Raw genomic sequence first — 19,277 nt, 5'->3', positions numbered from 1 at the left:
ATAAGCAGCTGTAGTGCAATCCAGGAGCAAAGTCACGCACAGCCTCCACACTCCTCAGAAAGCTTTCAGGAGGCTTCTAAAAGGCACTTGCAGTTTGTTGGGCAGGCCTTCTGAGGTGCATGGAGGCCGTGGTGACCTCCCTGCACCTCAGAAGGCCTCTGGACACGACTGGAAGGCACTTCTGCTCACATCTGGGAGGTCTCTGAGTCCCTCCAGCTGCAGACTCAGCACCCATCATATATTCAAATACGTGGAAGCATCAGAAAAACCCTCTGAGGCGCAGGGGGGCATGGAGCCTCCTGGAGGCTTCTGAAAGGCACTTCCAGTTTGCTGGCAAGGGTCCCCTTGTGGATTTCACTATCCGTGGAATTTGGTGTGTGCAGGGGTCCTGGAACAGATCTCCTGCAGGCACTGAGGGCCCACGGAATCTGCATATTAAAACCTGCATTGACTAGGATGCATAATCAGCATGTACTTGGTTCCACTTTGCTTTCTGTTGTGCGTTGCAAGTGACTCAGTAAAGATTCAAAGCGGTTTTGATGCCATTTTTCAAAGCACCGCACAATGACATACAGCAGGGGTGGCCAAACCACAGCTCCTGAGCCACATGCGGCTTTTTGACATATAACGTGTGGCTCACAGAGGTATGTTGCCTGAGCGCCTTTTTGCATTACAATTAATATAAAAGGTAAATAAAAATTTTTCAGCTTTATAATTGTTTATTGGGTATAAACTGAGAGTCCACTGGACAAAATGTATGTTTCATGTTCATGGTGAGTAAATACAGTATATTTACAGACCAATCCTGCGCATGCCTACTCACAAGTAAGTACCATGTCAGGCTTGGTGTGGGGGCAGGGTGGTTGTCATCAGTGGAGCTTTGTTCCCTGCCTCCCAGGCCTTTCCAGCAAGGAAGAGGAGAGCCTCAGCTGGGTGACCAGAGGGAGGGGGTTACAGCCCCCTTCTCCTCCTCTGTTTCTTGAGGGTGGTATTCGCCAGCGGGGCAGCAGGAACTGCTCATCACAGGCATCCCTTATGCCTGCCCCCTTATGCCTGCCTAGGTGGGGATGCCTCTTCCCCACCCTTCCTCCCTCTCCCTCCTCCCACTTCCTTTGTGAGAGCCTTAAAAGGGCCTGGGGCTCTGCTCCCTGTCTCCCTTCTTTCCCTTGTGTTTGGTGGCAGCTGGATAGGCATGCCCAGGGTCCTGGCAGCCTCTCCTCCACCTCCTGAGTCTTTTGTTGCCAGTCTGGGGACCCTCCCCCAGCCTCTCCAGGTAAGTCGGTACAGGAGGGAAGCAGCTGACCCCGACATACCATTATAATCAAGGGAGCTTACTCTCAGGAATAGGATTGCAGCCTAAAGAATTTAAATACTTCTTAAATATTGCTGCTCTTAAACATCTCTAATCAACTCTTAAACCTGAAGTTCTTCACATATGGCTCTTATATTAATCTTATATTCATCTCAATCAACATTTAGAATAGTGTTCTAGTGCTTATTTTAAGGCATTTCTAGCCAATTTTCCTTGCATACCTCCTGAATCCTTTGGTATCAAAGTGGTACCACTTTCCAGCACCAACATAAGGGCAAAGCAGCTCCAAGGTAAGGAAACAAGTATTCCTTTACTTTGAGGAGTAAGGGACTCCTTGAGTGCCACCCAACTGCAGGATGCAGCACACATCCCATTGGCACAGCTATACCAGTGCTGGAAAGTTGGTTAGGATTTGGGCCTAATAGTCTCAGCTTGTGCCATTGGGAAATAATTTTGCTAATGTAGGAACATAACATTACCAAATTAGATGAACAGCACAGATGTTGGCACTGAGACTAATGTGCACAAATGAAAAAGGGCTTCATTTTTGAGGGTTATAAATACATATAATTCAAAGCATAAGGATTTTACTTGGATATTTTCTTATGAGCCACTAAAAGAGCAAACTCAGAACTTTTACCCTTTAATCAAAAATCTCTAAGAGCCCAATCCTGAACAGTGCGCACAGGCACTTACCGCCGGTATGTACTGTTGCAAACATGCTGTAAGGCATGTTTGCGAGCCTTACCACCAGGTGAGCGCCTGGCCGGTGCTGGGCTAGCGCCAGGCAGGCGCCCGGCCTCTGCTGCTCAGCAGTTGCATGGACTGCCGAACTGCAGCACGGTAAGTGGGGGCGGGGTGGAGATAGGCAGGGAGGAGGCATTCTGGGGAGGCAGGAGGCAGGTTGAGGGTGGAGAGAAAGCGGGGAGGAGGTGTGATGGGGAGGCGGGCAGCGGGAGGCAGGGCAAGGGCAAGGGCAAGGGCAAGGGCGGGAGGTATGCTGGGAAAGGATTGGGAAGTGAGGGATCCTGTCCATTCGTGTGGGGGTTGGCGCCCTATGTGACAAAAAGAGGAATATCAATGACCAGGTAACATCTGAACAAGGAAAGTTTCTGCTTGTAGCCATGTTGTTAGGCCCAAGTGCAGGGCCCCAGCTGTAACCAACTTCTAATTAGTGCATGCCAGGCCTGAGAGAACTGTGGAGGAGGCGGCTTCACAGGGCCCTCAGATATCGTACCTAGTGGGCTCCTAGGCCAACTTGATTAACAGGGTTCAGCTGTGAACTTTTCAGGTTGGGAGGGGGGATTCCACCATGAGTAAGAAGGCTTGTGGCATGTCCACCTCAAGAATGTTTGGCTGGAATGGAATTCTGATTGGTCAGGAGACCTATCAAGGTGAGGGAAAAGAATTTCCTTTTTTCTAGCTTTGCCTCTGGCTAAGGGGGCCTGAGATCCTTGACCATCCTGGCAAGTGTGACCCAGCTTGACTGCAGCAGGATGGGTTAGACTGGACTTTGGAAAGCTAAGACTTTGGTGAGTGATAGTTAGAGTTAGGAGTTATCTCTTTATTGTTTTTATTAGTGCTGAGTGTTGTATTGTATTGGTGTGCTCTATTCTAAATTCCTAAAACCTTGACTGATGCAGTGCTGTCTGTATAACTATTCTTTGAACATATATTCAATAAATCCTATCTATTACAACTGACTGGATTATTGGGACTGGTGAAGTTGAAGGGACTGGTTGTGGGAGACAATCCAGTGTGTCTGGGGTGGACCCTGGAGGCCCAGTATTGGGAGCCTGCTCCAAGATTTAAGTTGAACCCGAGGGGGCTCAGGCTGGAGCACGGCTCAGGGGAGGGTTCCCCAAATTTGGCCTGGCTACCAGGATTGGAAGGTCTATGGTTTCAGAGCTATTGGTAACTGGATTTGGAGAGGCCCGCTGGGTGCCAAGTGATCATAGGGGTTTATGGCCACTTGATCACCCTAAGGGCAATAAAGAGACTACAATGGCCATAAAGGGCTTGTTCGTCACACTCTACACAAACGCTTTTACCTAAATTGAATAGCCCCGTTGTGGGGCTACTTTCCTTACCTGGTAGAAGGGGACAAAAGTCCCCTTCTCCCGAGGTGCTGCCCATGGTAGCCTGTGGCGCACAGGATGTGGCGGCAGCTGTTTTCTGTGCCGCTGAAGCTGCGTGCCACGGGAGCTCAGGATTGGGCTGCCTTTATGGCCTATCAGAGAAGTCTACATATTGGAGTCAATCAGGAGAAAGGTAGGGTTCTTCACAATGGACCTGAGTATGCCTTACTTGATGTCTCTTTCTATGTAAGGTGTTTTGTGCTGCACAGATGTGCTGCCAGCTTCCAGATGTTTCTGGCATTCTACTTTTTATTAAGATGCTGCTGAAGAAGGAGCCAGCAGAGAGCATTGCGGAGCACAACAGAAACCTCAGATCACGGACTCAAATGTGCTAAAGGCATTTGAGTTGGCTGACTGAACTCTTTCTTAGCTAATTTAATAATTGCTCCTAGATGCTTATGTATTAGCCAGTTACCTTTTTTTAAGGTACTTTAATTGCTAGTGTTTAAATTTGTTGCCATTATATCTGTTTTTGATTTGTATTTTTACACAGTATTTTTAAAACTTGAAATCATTGTCAGCTGCCTTGGAGGCCCACCTCTGGGCCAAAAGGCAGGTCTAATTTTTTCCCCCAGTAAATAATATGAATCAACCTTCAGTCGTGCTTATATGCCTTTGAAATCAAATCAGACTTACACGCGCCTAACATGTTCCAGCTTGCACTATTCTCATCTTATGCCTTTTAAAACACAATCACTGTTTACCATTAAGTTGTTGTTGCGAATCTGCCTTTAAGTGCATAGAAGTAAGGAGCTACAAAGAGGGGTTACTTCAGTCTACCATGAGTGTTGTGTGTGGATTCAGACAAGAAATGTGTCCTAAATTCAAATAGGGAGAAGGTACATGAGCAGCTTCTAGATTGGTGTCTATGAACCCAAGTAAACATTTATACACATTTAACAGTCTTCTAATATATTTTCTTTTAACTGAAAAAGAAGGGACAAAAAGCAGCTTTACCCTTTCACCCGTTCCCTTCTATCTGTTTTCCCCTACCTTTCAGACACCCCTACCTTTGTCATTATGGACAGAAAAGTAGTAGAGTGTGTGTGTGCCCTCATGTACCAGTGCACACATGCTATTGAACAGAATACCAGATGGGGTTAAGCAGCTCCTCCCTTGCTGCTTCTGTTCCTCCACTACTGATCACAGCTTCTTGCACCTATTTTTCATTTTTAAAAACACTGGGTGACCATTACATACCACATGATGCCTAGCCTGTCCCCAAAGTCCTGCTGAAATAGGTTAGGCATTGTATATTGTCACTATGCCCTTGGATCTTGGATAGCAAGACCACATAGCAAGCTGTGAGGAAGACATTGGTGGATTTTCATTGCTACACATCCTAGCAGCTGCTGGAAAGAGTGGCTCTCTGGGAAAGTTTGACTAGGCTGATTGCAAGGAGTTAACACCTACATTCTCAATCATGTAGCAATCAAGGGGACTGTATTCAAATCAACAGGTGTTTCAAAGTCTCGTAATCGATCATACTAGTCATTGCAAGTATAAGGGTGCAGCCAATGTTAACAGCAACAATCTTGGTTCTCTCTTTCATAAGTTTTGTAGTAGCTCACAATAGTTAGATTCCAGGAGGATGTCATCACCTAGCAGAAAACTCTTACAAGCTGCATCACCACGGAGGAATTCAAATTTCAGGAACAAGGGCTATGTGGTTTGGCATTAATCTCAGGGTTCCCAAAGTGAAGATGATTACATTCTACAATATGAATGGTCAAAAGCTAACTTTTAATTAAAGAGTAAAATATGGAATGACTAGTTTACTCCCCCCCACCACCATCTTCAAGTCTAGTTGCTCCCAAAGGGTGATTTTTAAATCATAGCCAGACTTAGTATGCATACTGTGAACAAGCCCTAACTACCCAATCATATTCGGATACAATGGGCGCAATCCTAACCCCTTATGTCAGTGCTTTCCAGCATTGACTTAAGGGCAATGCAACTCTAAGGTAAGAGAACAAACATTCCCTTACTTTGAGGAGGCCTCTGTGAGTGACACCCAACTGCAGGATGCAGCACATGTCCCATTGGCATCGCTATGCCAGTGCTGGAAAGCACTGACATAAGGGGTTAGGATGGCACTCTATGCTTATGGCAATGTCACCATGATGTGTGTCATATCTTATGCTACACCAGTGCAGCCTTCCCAGTAATGCTGGCACAGCCCTTCCCAGTGATTCCAACAGTGTCCATGGAAGCCCCGACACAGCCCATCATCCACAGACATAGTATGCCTCCTACCTATGCAAGCTCTGTCGTTGATGTGGGATTTTCCTGGCACTGAGGGCATGTCTGTTGTCAGAAGGGGGATAGAATATGATGTATATCAACTTCTCCTCATCCTTCTCACATCCCTCCCATGTCATACCCCCATCTCCTTCCTATTTTGGCCTTTCTGCCAAATGTTGCACTGGTATCCAAGCGAAGTCCAAGTTATGCCAGCATAGCATTTTCCCAACATTATGCTGGCATCAGTGGTGCATCTATTGGTGGGAGGACTTCTATGTGTGTGTGGGGGGGAGGGGCTGTTGTTGCACACTAGCATATATGGTGGTATGCCAGTGTATCTCAAGGATAGGACTGGACCTTTACATAACTTAAGTTCAGATAGTTGACAGTTGGAAAACTTCATTGATCCCACACAATAGTCACAGTAGCACCAATTGCACTGGCTGGCAGGAAAATGGCATTTTCTCTGCAGCCAAATATTGTAATTGGGTTGCTGGGAAGCCTTACCTTGAGGGCAGATGTTTAGAACCCTTGCCAAATTAAAAGAAGAAGAAGAAAGAAGTGCTCACTTATTATTTGAAAACATAAGCAAAAAGCACACAGGGTCTTTCTAAACAAAGTTATAGATTCTTCAGATTCAGCACAAACTGTTACATAAGAGATAGCAGAACTAAAGGTCACTGACCTTTATCTAAAGGCTCTTGTGCTTATCCTGACAAGTTCATCAGATCTGATACAGTTTCATAGTTCTTTGTACCTGTACAAGAACCAGGTCATAAACAGGCACATTAGCCCCAATGCTGAAAATGAAACATGAAGGATTACCTCCTAGGGACATGGCTTTGTTTGAAGTGGGGAAAAAAATGGATGGCACAGTATGGATTATGGAAACACTACCTTTGAATGTGTACAGTGGTGACAAGCACGTACTAAAGAGACTTTTGACATGGGATACAGGAGAAATGCATAGCCCAATCCAATGCTGGGCTGAAACTGAAGAATCTTGAGATCCATCAGCACAATTCCATTCCAGCAGTGCAAGAGCCACACCATCATCACGCGCTTCAGAGCCGCAGGCACAAATGGCTAGTGGACCTGCACATGGACCAGAGGCTCTGCAGGAGCAGGTAAGATGGCAGCAGGGGTGGTTTGGGAGAGGACATCAGTGGCAGCAGTGCAGGTCAAGATCCTGTCCCCTTTATCCCATCTCAACATGCCCCCTGAGCCTCCTTGCACAAGCTAAATAATTGGTGTGGGTCCAAGGAGACTCATTGTAGGCCAGATGGTCTGCAGGGAAGTAATAAAGAGAATTTTTATTTACCTCTCTCAGGCTGTCTTATCATCCCCCCCTCTACTGGCAGCATTGCATGCTATGGGCTGGCAGGGGTAGGATTGGGGCTCCTCCCATTTTATTTATTATAGGTTGAAACAAATGTTCTGGGTTTTGCTGGCTATAAACTGAGGGCCCAATCCCATCCAACTTTCCAGCACCGATGCAGCCACGATGCAGACCCAAACTAAGGGAACAAACATTCCCTTGCCTGCAGGAAGCCTCCGTGAGTGTTCTCCCACCTCAGGATGCTGCGCACGCCCCATTGGCATGGCTGCATCAGTGCTGAAAAGTTGTATAGGATTGGGCTCTGAGTTAAGAGACATTCCCCACTACAACTTGTAGAGAAGATTTTAGAGAGTACTCCCCAATCTGTCTCTCTCAGATGATAGCCATATCATAATTACTGCATTTAAGAAAATTCTTCAGCACAGTATGTCACAAGGCAATATTTCGCTTGGTGGCAGGAGAAGTAACATTTGATCTTGAAGCATGCTTGAAAAAGGACGTTCATCAAACAGCTTTTGGAATGACTCCATCCTCCTACTGCAGAACCTTATTGCTTTAAAAACAAAGCAAGCTGAGTGATAGAAGTTAAGGCAAGATTAAATTACCAAAGTGGGTAAACTGACAATGGTCTACTGTGACTTGAAATTGTTGAATCTATGATTTGGCAGCCTTTTAAAAAGGAGAACGTGAGAGGATTCCTGTCAACGTGTCTTTCAAGATATCATTATACTAGAGATGAAAGTTCATTTTGAAATAGGAAGGCAAGCAGGCAGATTCTGATGTCAGTAACATGGGTGGTAATATGCCAAAAATTGATTGCTCTAGCTGAGATCAGACACCAATCTGTTTTCTCTTGGTAGCCAATTTTAATTCTGATTTAATATGTGGCTGAGTCGTTAAAACACACACATCGAAGCTTGACTAAACTGATTCCCAGCCCTACGGGCTCCACAGGAAACATGTCTTGATCATTCTTGTCCTCAGTATATGGCAATCTGGATGGCACAAACTGCTCTGTTAAGGACACTGGTAGGGGGAATCCTGCTGTGTTACAAGATAGGACCAGATTCTGAACTAGATTTTATTTGGAAGCCCTTCCTGGATCCTTCCAACCTGTCAAAGTGAAGTTTTGGGTACTACCTCCCTTTTCCTAAAATACTAATGTCTGTCCTGCCCCACTGTGGGGCTGTCAGACTTGAAAGTGACCCTCCCTAGAAGATGTGGGCAGTCACTCCAGCAGGGGTCACCCCTTGCAACACCAGTGAGGTTGGCTGTTAAGAGGCCAAGACCATGCCAAGCCCTCAGAGTCACCAGCTGGGAGGGGTTAATGCAATAAATCTCTTCCTCTGCCATGCCAGCTAGAGGGGGTTGGCCTCCATGAGGAGAATAGTTACACAATGACCCCTCAGCCTCATACTGGATTCCTCATCACAGTTCTGTGCAGGTTTTTATGGTCCTGGGGCCAATGGGAGCTCATCTTCTGCACCGGAGTTGATCATTGGTGGCTCAGTGGGCCCCCTCCCCTTCCTCTGGTGGGGCTGGTTGGCCCCCTCCCTGCTGGAGTCAGCATCTCCTTGCCCTGACTCCTGCCAGGCCTCTCCCTGCTGCTGCCCTAGGCAGCATTATCAATGAAGTGCGCCAAGCCAGCTGACCTTGTGTTCCCCTGTGCTAACCTTGACCCTCATTGAGCCATTGGCCAGCGTCAGCCTTGTAGTCACATGCTCTGCCAAGCTGGGAGACAGTGCAGGTCTCTCTCATGGCCCCAGGGTATTCCTGGCTGGAGAATGATCAGGAAGGGGTCAGGGCATGTTACTGCTGATTGTTTCCATCTCCCCCTCCCCTGGTTAGTTCAGAGCAAGACAATTCTAAAACAAAGATTCTAAATTGCTTGATGAGGCCTGAAAGCTCACTGGTGATCAGAAAATAATCAATTTGTGCTACCTAGGGCGCAATCCTAACCTGCACTGGAACAAGCAAGCCAGGAGACTTGCGCTGTATTCAGCGCAGGATTGTGGCCAGAAGCAGCTCAGCCAGAGGTAAGAGCTGATGGCCACAATGGGTCTCTTCAGACCTGTGCCACCTCTGGAGGTGGCACAAGTCCGAGGAGAGCGGAGCGACTTGGAGCCGCTCCGTTCTTCCCAGGAATGAGAGTTGGGATCCGTCATAACTGCCAGATCCCAACCCTGCCCCCCAACTCCCCGCCCGCCTGCCCCCAGGGCTGCCCATCACCTGCCCTCCCCCCGCCTAGGAACACCTCCCTCCCTCCTCCTCCCTGATTCCCCCACACCTACCTATTCCGCTTGTGTTGGTGCAGGTGGGCCAACACAAGCGGCAGAGGGGAAGCTGCTTCTCGGAGCGCCGGCCTGTCTTCCCCTTGAGGAGGTGCAAACGTGTTTTACAGCATGTTTGCGACCCTCCTAGGCCGGCCCAAGTCACTTGGGCCGGCATAGGGTGCAGTTTGGATTGAGCCCTTAGGGTGCAATCCTAACCAACTTTCCAGCACTGACATAGCTGTGCCAATGTGGCATGCATTGCATTCTGCAGTGGGAAGGCGGTCAAGGAGTCCTCCTCAAGGTAAGGGTGTGTTTGTTACCTTACTTTGGGTCTGCATTGCAGCTAGGTCTGTGCTGGAAAGTTGGTTAGAACTGCACCCACAGTCTCATGCTTCAGACTCATCCCTGCACAAGATAGTGAAAGATATTGCCATTGAAAAAGTGCATTTTGAAAGGATTGAAAAGTGCAAGGATTGTTGCTGCTCTCTTATGACACCAACATAAATGACAATAATTGTTCCCATTAATGTGTCAGCAAACGTAGACCAGATACTGGATGCTGCACAGAGATAAACATCCAATGTATATGCAAAAGATTGCAATTCATGCAACACTTAGGACATGAATAGGATTTTCCTGCCTGCCACTCACACACAGTGGTCCTGACTCGGGGCTCTATCCTATCCAACTTTTCAGTGCCAGTGCAGCTGTGCCAATGGGGTATGCACTGCATCTTGTGGTAGGGCAGCAGTCACAGAGGCCCCCTTAAGGTATGGCAAAATTTGTTTCCTTGCCTTGGGGTTGCATTGCGGTTACATCGGTGCTGGAAAATTGGATAGAAAATTGAATACCTCAGATAGTATACAATTAGCATTATAAAACTGATATTGGGAGTATATACATAAGAATAACTAGTGATATGCAAACCCTGACACTCTATTTCTGGGGAGGTTTCTGGTTTTCTACTCCATGGTTTTGGTGGTCTGTGGAAACTCCATGGAGCTTCCAAGAATTGTGGGAGTCAATTGGATGTGCATTAGCAGATGCTGTCCATTACTTTCAATGGGAAGCAGAGCCCAGTTCTTAACCCCCTAGCTAGCTGTATACCAGCATCTGCACATTCAAGCCTAATGTTTTTCACTTGATGGAAAATAAATCTGAGAGAACTGACAGAGGGTTGCTTGAGTAGATAATTGTGTGCACCAGCAGAACTACAATATCTTTACTAGACATTGAACTTGCCAGATTAATGCTGCATCTTTACACCTGCATCACAGTAGTCATTGGTTGAAAACAAACAGCACTTAGGTCAAATGTTGTAATTCTATCCCTGTAGATTCAATTCCCAAATATTCTGAAAACCATTCTGAAATCCGCCATACTTTTGACAAATCCATTTACAAGCTATGCTTACATAGTATTACAGCAATAATCAAATGGTTAAAGGCCAATAAATGAGATTGGTATGTAAATGATTAAGAAGTTATTTCAATATCTTTATATTATATTCTGTGGGCTGAAGACAAAGAAAAAAGTTTTTAAAAACTTAAAGTATTGTAGTTGCATCAATTCTCAGATTTTTAAAATAAATCTAGTAAGCTGACTCTGCTAATTTCATCTTCAGAAACCTTTCATGCAAAATAACTGGAGAGGACAGTAGATAATAGATGGAGTCCTTTCTTTTGAATAGACTGAAAAAAATATATGCTTGGGATCATTAGAAAAGGTACTGAGAACAAAACGGCTAATATTATAACGCCGTTGTACAAATTGATGGTAAGGCCACACCTGGAGTATTGTGTCCAGTTCTGGTCACCGCATCTCAAAAAAGACATAGTGGAAATGGAAAAGGTGCAAAAGAGAGCGACTAAGATAATTGCTGGGCTGGGACACCTTCCTTATGAGGAAAGACTATGGTGTTTGGGCTTCTTCAGTCTAGAAAAGAGGCACCTGTGGGGAGACATGATTGAGACGTACAAAATTATGCAGGGGATGGACAGAGTGGATAAAGAGATGCTCTTTACACTCTCACATAACACTAGAACCAGCGGACATCCACTAAAATTGAGTGTTGGGAGAGTTAGAACAGACAAAAGAAAATATTTCTTTACTCAACGTGTGGTTGGTCTGTGGAACTCCTTGCCGCAGGATGTGGTGACGGCATCTGGCCTGGCCGCCTTTAAAAGGGGATTGGACAAGTTTCTGGAGGAAAAATCCATTACGGGTTACAAGCCATGATGTGCATGTACAACCTCCTGATTTTAGAAATGGGCTATGTCAGAATGCCAGATGCAAGGGAGGGTACCAGAATGAGGTCTCTTGTTATCTGGTGTGCTCCCTGGGGCATTTGGTGGGCCGCTGTGAGATACAGGAAGCTGGACTAGATGGGCCTATGGCCTGATCCAGTGGGGCTGTTCTTATGTTCTTATATAGTGGAACAAAATGATATAATCCCTTATGATAACATTGTGGAATAATGAGGCTGATATTATAGCATTTTTTCCGCTACAAAGTCAAGGTGAAGAAGGAACTAGGAAGGAATATATTAGAATCATATGGAATTTTGAAAAAAATAATTCTTTATCAATGAGATTTTCAAGATACAATTCCTTTATTGTATCTTCAAGTCATATGGAAACTGGATATTTTAACAGCTGGAATAATGACTCTGTGTGGCAGATATGGAAAGAAGTCTGAGAGTCTATTGGGAAGATGGAAATGAAGATTTCACCATAGAATTTTTTTTTTAATGTATGCAAGACAGGTGGCATTTAAAACCATGCAGAATTAAATCGATTTATAGTTTAGATTAGAGCGTGTTAAGTGCTGGCAATCTAGAGTAGAAAAAGAAGATGCATTACATATCTGGTAACCTTGTCCACCTGTAATTAATCTGGACCAAAGTGACAGATGTAATATTTCAAATAATCATAGTGAGAATCCCAGTGGATCAGTGATAGTATTTATGATCTACCACTGTATTTGTTTTTTTTTTTCTTCAGAAGTGTATTGGGCATCATCCTTTGCCAGGGGAGCACAGTACCTACTCATGAAGATATTTCCCCACATAGAACATAAAAAAGCCATGTTTTCCCCCTTCCCCGTGATCATGTCCATATGATGCCACCACTCCAGACTTCTAGAGCAGTGTTTCTCGATGTTTGTCTTCTGCCGTACCACTTGACATGGTCCACCTATTTGAAGTACCACCAGAAGTTACTGGCAATGACAACATCACCAGTTACTTTGGGTTGGGAGGCTAGATGCTAAGTGACAAATGCAAATAAGAGGCTCAGGCTAGAGGGGAAGGCTTTTCTGAGCGCAGAAAAGCATGCTTTGGAGGTCTGCCTGCTGAGCCTAGCTTCCTACTACTGTTTGTTGTGTCATGTTCCTGGTCTCGCTGCCAGGCAGCATGTGTCCAGGAGTCCTGTGAGTACCACCAGACACCACCTCAAGTACCACTGGTGGTACCCATACCACTGGTTGACAAACACTGTTCTAGAGGGAGTGGAAGGTATGGACACACATTCCATATTCACCCTCTACTTTGTCAAGGAATGTAACTTCTGGAATCAGGATAAGCTGGACAGGAATATGAAAGTGCACACAGACCTCTCATTTCCCACAAAGGAGTGATGTGGTGCTTTTCAGTTCACACTACCTGGAGAAATGAGGAAGACATAGGGCTTTGCTGTGCTCTATGGAGAATGCACAAACACAGCACTTGCATGAGGAAGGCTCAAACCCACAGAATTCTGCAAGAATTGTTATGATTTGTTCAATATTAGTTGACCAGAAATTAAACAAGTAGTTATAACTACGGATCTAGTTTGTATTTTTAAATGGTCTGTATTGAACTGGATTCAGTTGTATTGAATCAATTAAAAAAAATTAGCATATGAATTGTCTCATACTGTTTCCAAATTCATTATTTGCCATTTCATTCAATACCTTGACATTATGCTGTTTAGGATTGGCATTGCAGAGCATGATGCAGCCACATATAGGCACAGGATGCAGCCACTTTGCACAAATGAAGCAGGTCTGTGTCTGGATGGGAGATTGCCTGGAAGCCACATGTACTCTGTTAGATGTTCCAACTGGGATAAAAATAGGATTTAAGTGTAATGAAACGAATATTTCACAACAATCGAAACTCAGGGCGCATTGAAATGAAGAGTACCATTCTCCAAATATGTGAAGGCACTTGCATGTGTACATTATTTTATAGTCAATCTTTCCACCCCTGTGCTAAGTTGGTTGCCATTTTCACTTGACAAAAGAACAGGCAACCCAATCCTAACTAACTTTCCGCATGCCAATGTGGCGTCACCGAAATAGCCTCTGCTTTATCCAGCACAAAAAGTGAAAATGCTGGAGGTCTATCCAAGGGAAAGGGATATTCATGCCCTGGGTACTCCCCAGCAGCAACTATGGAGCTACTTGAGCTTGCACCAACAAAATCACTGGTGCAAGTCTGAGTAGCCCCATGTTGGGAAATCAAGCCCAGGAAGGGGGATAGGATATGGAGCCATTGCTGTGGCTTCCACCTCCCTGGGCTTCGACTGGCACTGGCAGGCTAGCATAGGTCTTCCTTCTGGTGCCAAAATACTCGATGCTGCCACGACATGACTTACAGCACATTTGTGACAGGGCATGTGTTGTCCTGCCGCCAGTAACTGGCTTTGGATTGCACTGAAAGTTAAGCAAAATTGTGAATCCAGTCTTCCAGTATTTGAATCACTCCATAAAGTTCCCTCATTCTTGGTTTTTGGAGGAGAAGCCCAGAAAGCTTCAGTGAGCCACATGCAAAAAAGGGGAGGGGAAGTAAAGAGCCAGGATCATTCTTTGTCTGTGGGAATTTATGTCAGCACACAGTTTGGACCTCAACTCATTCCCACTTTCCCATCAATTCTGTTGGCATCCTGTTTTGTGCAAACCTCACCCTGACTGCTCCGCCCTTTTGTGATTGGCCAGCTGTGCCTTTGATTTCACAGCATGCAAAGATTTCCGACAAACAGCATGTTGACACCAAAGTCCTTACAAAAGGTTATTAGACAAGAAAAATGGAAAACCAGGAGTCTTCGCCTTATTTTCCACCCTTGCTTATTACAACAGGTGTGAGCTTCTTAGGAATCAATTTATATATTTACAAAAAGAGGAAACTGAAGAATCCTACAGAAAATATCAATGCAAATAAAGCCAACTTTGTAGGGCAGGGAATGAAGGCAGTGATTCCCTTTGAAGTAAGTCCCACCTACATGATCAGTAATGGCAGAACATCAAAGGGGAGCTGCTGTTTCCTCCTGTAGCCCAGCAACAGTGCCTATCACAGTGCTAACAAAACCATGAAATTTTCCCGGCACCACCGACTTGCTCAAGTAAGTGCTCAAGGATGTACTTGAAAGTGTGTGCCCAACCAGTCTTCTTTTCTGGATCAGATCCTAACGGAACTGGCTGCTAGAAAGAATAATGCACTCAGCTGCAGTCAGAGCGCATTAAAAGTCACAAAGCATCCAGGTTCCGAAGGCTGACGTTGCTCTTCTGTAATGGTTATCATTTGGGTTAAGCGGGAAATTTAGGTAAGTAAGGCCCAAATCCTAACCAACTTTCCTGCACTAGTATAGCTCTGCCAATGGGACATGTCCTGTATCCTGCAGTTGGGTGGTACTCATGGAGGCCTCCTCAAAGTAAGGAAATGTTTTTCCCTTACCTCAGAGCTGCATTGCCCTTATGTTGGTGTTGGAAAGTGGGTTAGCATTGCACCCTAATTGGGGTAATTATCTTTTACCGATGGTAGCAAGAATTTTGACTGCCCAACATTGGAGAAAGTCTGAAGTACTTTGCAGAGCTAAATGGGAAGCAAATGTTGACTTTATTAAGGTGCCTAAATCTAACAATGCATATACAAGAAGGAAGAATGAAATGGTTAAACATTGTTAATAAGTGCTTCTAGTACAAGTCTGCAGTGCTTACCCACATTTCAGTCAGCAATGAACTGCATATACCAATAGTGTAGCACCAGCAGGGCAGCTGGGGTGGGCTGCCTCCACGGCACTCCAGAGGTTTTCCGGGCACTCTGGATGCAGGGAGGAGGGGGTTAGCTGTGTTTGCCACCTGGCTGCTTGGAGTGGTGAACATAGTGCTGAAGAGCTCTCCCACCCATGCCTGTCTCAGACTGGCTCCAAATCAGAGCCATTCTGGAAGCAGGGTGATGCACAGGTGCGGGGGTGATGCAGTGATGCAGGGAGTGACTTGACAGTATCATCACATCACCCTACCCCAGAAGCTGGCCAGCCCCGCGATGCCACTGGCATAAATGACAGTGTTCTCGGGCCAGCACCACAAGGCATTGTGGGGTGTTACCCAGCTGCCACAAGGCATTCTGAGGCACTGCTTGGAAACCATGGAATAAGTACATTTTGTTGCAAATAAGTAAATAACTTGTTTAAAAAATCCAAAACTTTGAAAATGTGAAAGAACTGGTAAAATATACCCGAGGGTACTTATCCCCTGCAGGAGTAAGGAAGGACTTATCCTGCAATGGTGGAAGCCCACCAAATGTGCTGTCTGGATTTTACCATGGATATACAAGACAGCAGTGCACAAGATCTGTGCCTGGCCCAGGTGACATCCGAGAAGATGAATAGCCACCCTGCTGTGGGAAACAGAAGAACCCTAGCAGGCAAAATGGGGCAAGACGGTTGGAGTCCAGGTTCAGGCAAGCCTTGCAGAAGAGCTCTGGATTTTCAGAACTACGCTGCTGATAAAGAATTTGCCTATTACGAGATTTTGCACATTACAATATTCATATTTCAATGAGATCTCTCACTTGGCTATCTGAGCATGCAAACTTTTATACCACTGTGTTCTCAACCTGATTGACTTATTCATGCACAAATGTTTCCAAAGATAAAACAGATAGGGTTTTATCTCTGCGCTATGTTACAGTTCAAAAACAACAAAAAGAAAAGCTGGGAAGACCTAATGCAGGCAAGAATATTCAACAGTATGGGATAACAGCTCAGAAACATGCCCTTTTTCAATTTTAATTAAGGCTGTCACTAGATGAAAGAAATCTTCCTCGCAGAACTAGAACTCTAATTAATCGGTAAGATTTGCATATGTATAAACCCAAGATTTCTATCAACAACAAGTCCTCTTTATTATTGTTTCCCTAAATCAGTGCTATTAGTGTTTCCCTAAATCAGCCTGAGGGCCCTAATCTCTGCCCCCTTAAGGGGCGGGGGCAGCCTAGAGGCGGGGGGAAGGCAGCAGCGTGATCCCCAGGATCACGCCGCTCAGGGGGCTGCAGGGGCTTGGGTTCACTTACCCGAGCCTCCTGCAGCCTCCCTGGGGTGCGGGGAGCCCAGCGCGACTTCTGGCAGGGCTCCCCGCAGCAGGGAAAGTGGATGCGGAGCTTGGGTAAGTACACCCAAGCCCCTACAGACCCCTGAGTGGTGTGATTCTGGGGATCGTGCTATTGCCTTCCCACTGCCCCCCGTTGCCTCCTCCCCCCACCCCTGCAAAGACTTACTGGCTCTCAAACTCACCCAGAGAGTTTGAGAACCACTTCCCTAAATGGTTCTCATCTCCCATTTCTCCACAGCACAACTAATAAAAAAAACCTAACAACTGCTTTGCAGAGGAAATTAAACTTTAGACTTCTACAAAGAATTACCTGCTCCCCATTAAAAACAAAAACCAGAAATCTCTTGGCTGGTGCAAATGTTAAATAATTTACATTATCTGTCTACAGCTGTCTCCAATGTCTATCTTCATTTGCACCCTTCCCCTTTTTTTGTGCCATTGCCATGTTACATTGAAGTTTGGTACACAGAGATCAATCAAGGACAGATCTGCTGGAGACTGTCCTTTTCTCTCTCTCCTACCCTGTTTTGAACTTCTGCTCCATTTTTTCCCCTCCTGCTACACCTCCCACAAGATATTCTAAACAAATCTCCAGCTCCTTTCATCCTCCTGTTGCTTCTCCTCATTCTCCTAGTTATGTACTCTCTGATCATGAAGTGAATGAAATGGAATCGTCCATTTCATTACTGACATGACCAGTCATTCATTATTGGCATCCTCTCTGTCTAGACACTGCATCATCATTATATCTGACCCAGCTATACTTCCCAGTGGGCCAACTGAGGCAAGAAATCAGAGAGTGGTAAGCATTGCTTAGTTCTCCAACCCCCACAGCACTGTATCTGTAACAGGTTGGCTGGGAACCTGTTATTGGGGCTGTATTCTTAGTGAATTCATGAGAGTTTATAGCCCAATCTTATTTAACTTTCCAATGCCAATGCAGCCCCAAGGTAAGGGAAAATTTGTTCCCTTACCCTGAAGAGGCCTCCATGACTACTCTCCACAACAAAGGATTCAGCACATGCCCTGTTGACATGGCTGCATCAGCATTGGAAAGTTATGAACTGAACTAATTAGTTAGGTAATTAGTTAAACTTGCAGTCCCAATATCTATAACTGTATACTGACTGATGCAAAAATTACACTGGGAAGTTGAAGAAAATGATTATGTTTTAGATTTTGTTGTACTGTGAAAAATTATTCTGGCTTGCTTTGGGGACAGACACATTGCCCTACACTGGATGTCTTATGGGAGGAATATTCAACTCATTGTGCATCCAGATAATACTCAAATCCTTCTGCACTCTGATGACAGGCGGTTTGGTCCAATGCTACTCGAGTGTCAGCGCTGCAGCCCCAATGCCAGTGCTTGGTGTTACAAATGTGCCGAAAGGCATGCTTGTGCCACCCAGAGAGCAAACAGTGCCGGTGGGGAGGCCTGCGTTGCTCCATTGACCACCACTGGAGCTCTGGTAAGCGCCAAGTGGCGTGGGGGTGTGGGGAGTAGCAGGAGGGCGTGGGGGAGGTGAGGAGAGGACAGAGAAAGGATGGAGCAGAGGAGGGACAGGCCCATGAGGGGGTGGGACCAGTGGAGGTCTCCTCTACCAAATCCTATCCTGTGTCAGGCTGGCACAGAATTAAGAAGCACCATTTAGCATGCTGGGGCTTTTCTCGGGGTAAGGGGACAAATGTCCCCTTCCCTTGAGGAGACCTCCAGCCTGCCTGAATCCAGCACAGGATCCAGCGGTAGCAGTTTGAAGCCACTGCTCCTGTGCTGGATAAGTTTGGGCCCTAAATGTGCAAGACGAAGGGAAAGGCTGGTATTGCTAAGCAAAGGTAAATATTACTTGGTTTGTGCCTCTCTCACAATACTAGAACCAGAGGTCATCCAACAAAACCGATTAGCAAGAAATTTAGGGCAAACCAGAGGAACCATTCCTTTACGCAGCACACATTGTGGAATTCATTGCCACAAGATATGGTGGTGGCCATGAAGGGAGAGTAGTATGTGTTTCTCTCCTGCTTGTGGGCTTCCCAGAGGCAACTGGTGGGCCACAGTGGGGAAAAAGGATGCTGGAGTAGATGGGTCTTTGGTCTGATCTAGAAAAACTTTTCTTATTTAACTTATCCCAGCTGGCAAGATGTTCAACACTAGACTGTAGCTGAGGTAATAAGACCTTGAGTAGTATTTTACACCACAGTAGACATACTGTAACTAACAAAAACTTTTTAAGAGGGCATTATTGCTGGCAAGTCTGAGTGCTACTATGATGCAAACCACTTATAGTGGTAAACTGTTAAAGACTTTGGGGACAGGGAGATTTTTTTAAGCTATGCCAACTGCTTTGTGCAATTTTTTTTTTTTTTTTTTTTTGCTCAAAAAAAAGCAATTGGTGGTCATTTTTTTGCAGTAGATAATCTTCATGAGGAATAGTTATTCCATACTAAATGGTGGGATATGTTTTTACCAATGCAAAGTACTGGGGGAAATTGTTGATTTTTCCCCCCCAAGATAAATAGAAACATTTAAGGATTTGGGACCAAATCCTATCCAATTTTCCGGCACCAGTGCAGCCATCCCAATGGGGCGTGCACAGTGA

The sequence above is a fragment of the Tiliqua scincoides genome, chromosome 1, assembly GCF_035046505.1.
Source record: "Tiliqua scincoides isolate rTilSci1 chromosome 1, rTilSci1.hap2, whole genome shotgun sequence".
NCBI lineage: Eukaryota > Metazoa > Chordata > Lepidosauria > Squamata > Scincidae > Tiliqua > Tiliqua scincoides.
The sequence above is the reverse complement of the archived record's forward strand: the minus strand, read 5'-3'. Positions refer to the sequence as shown.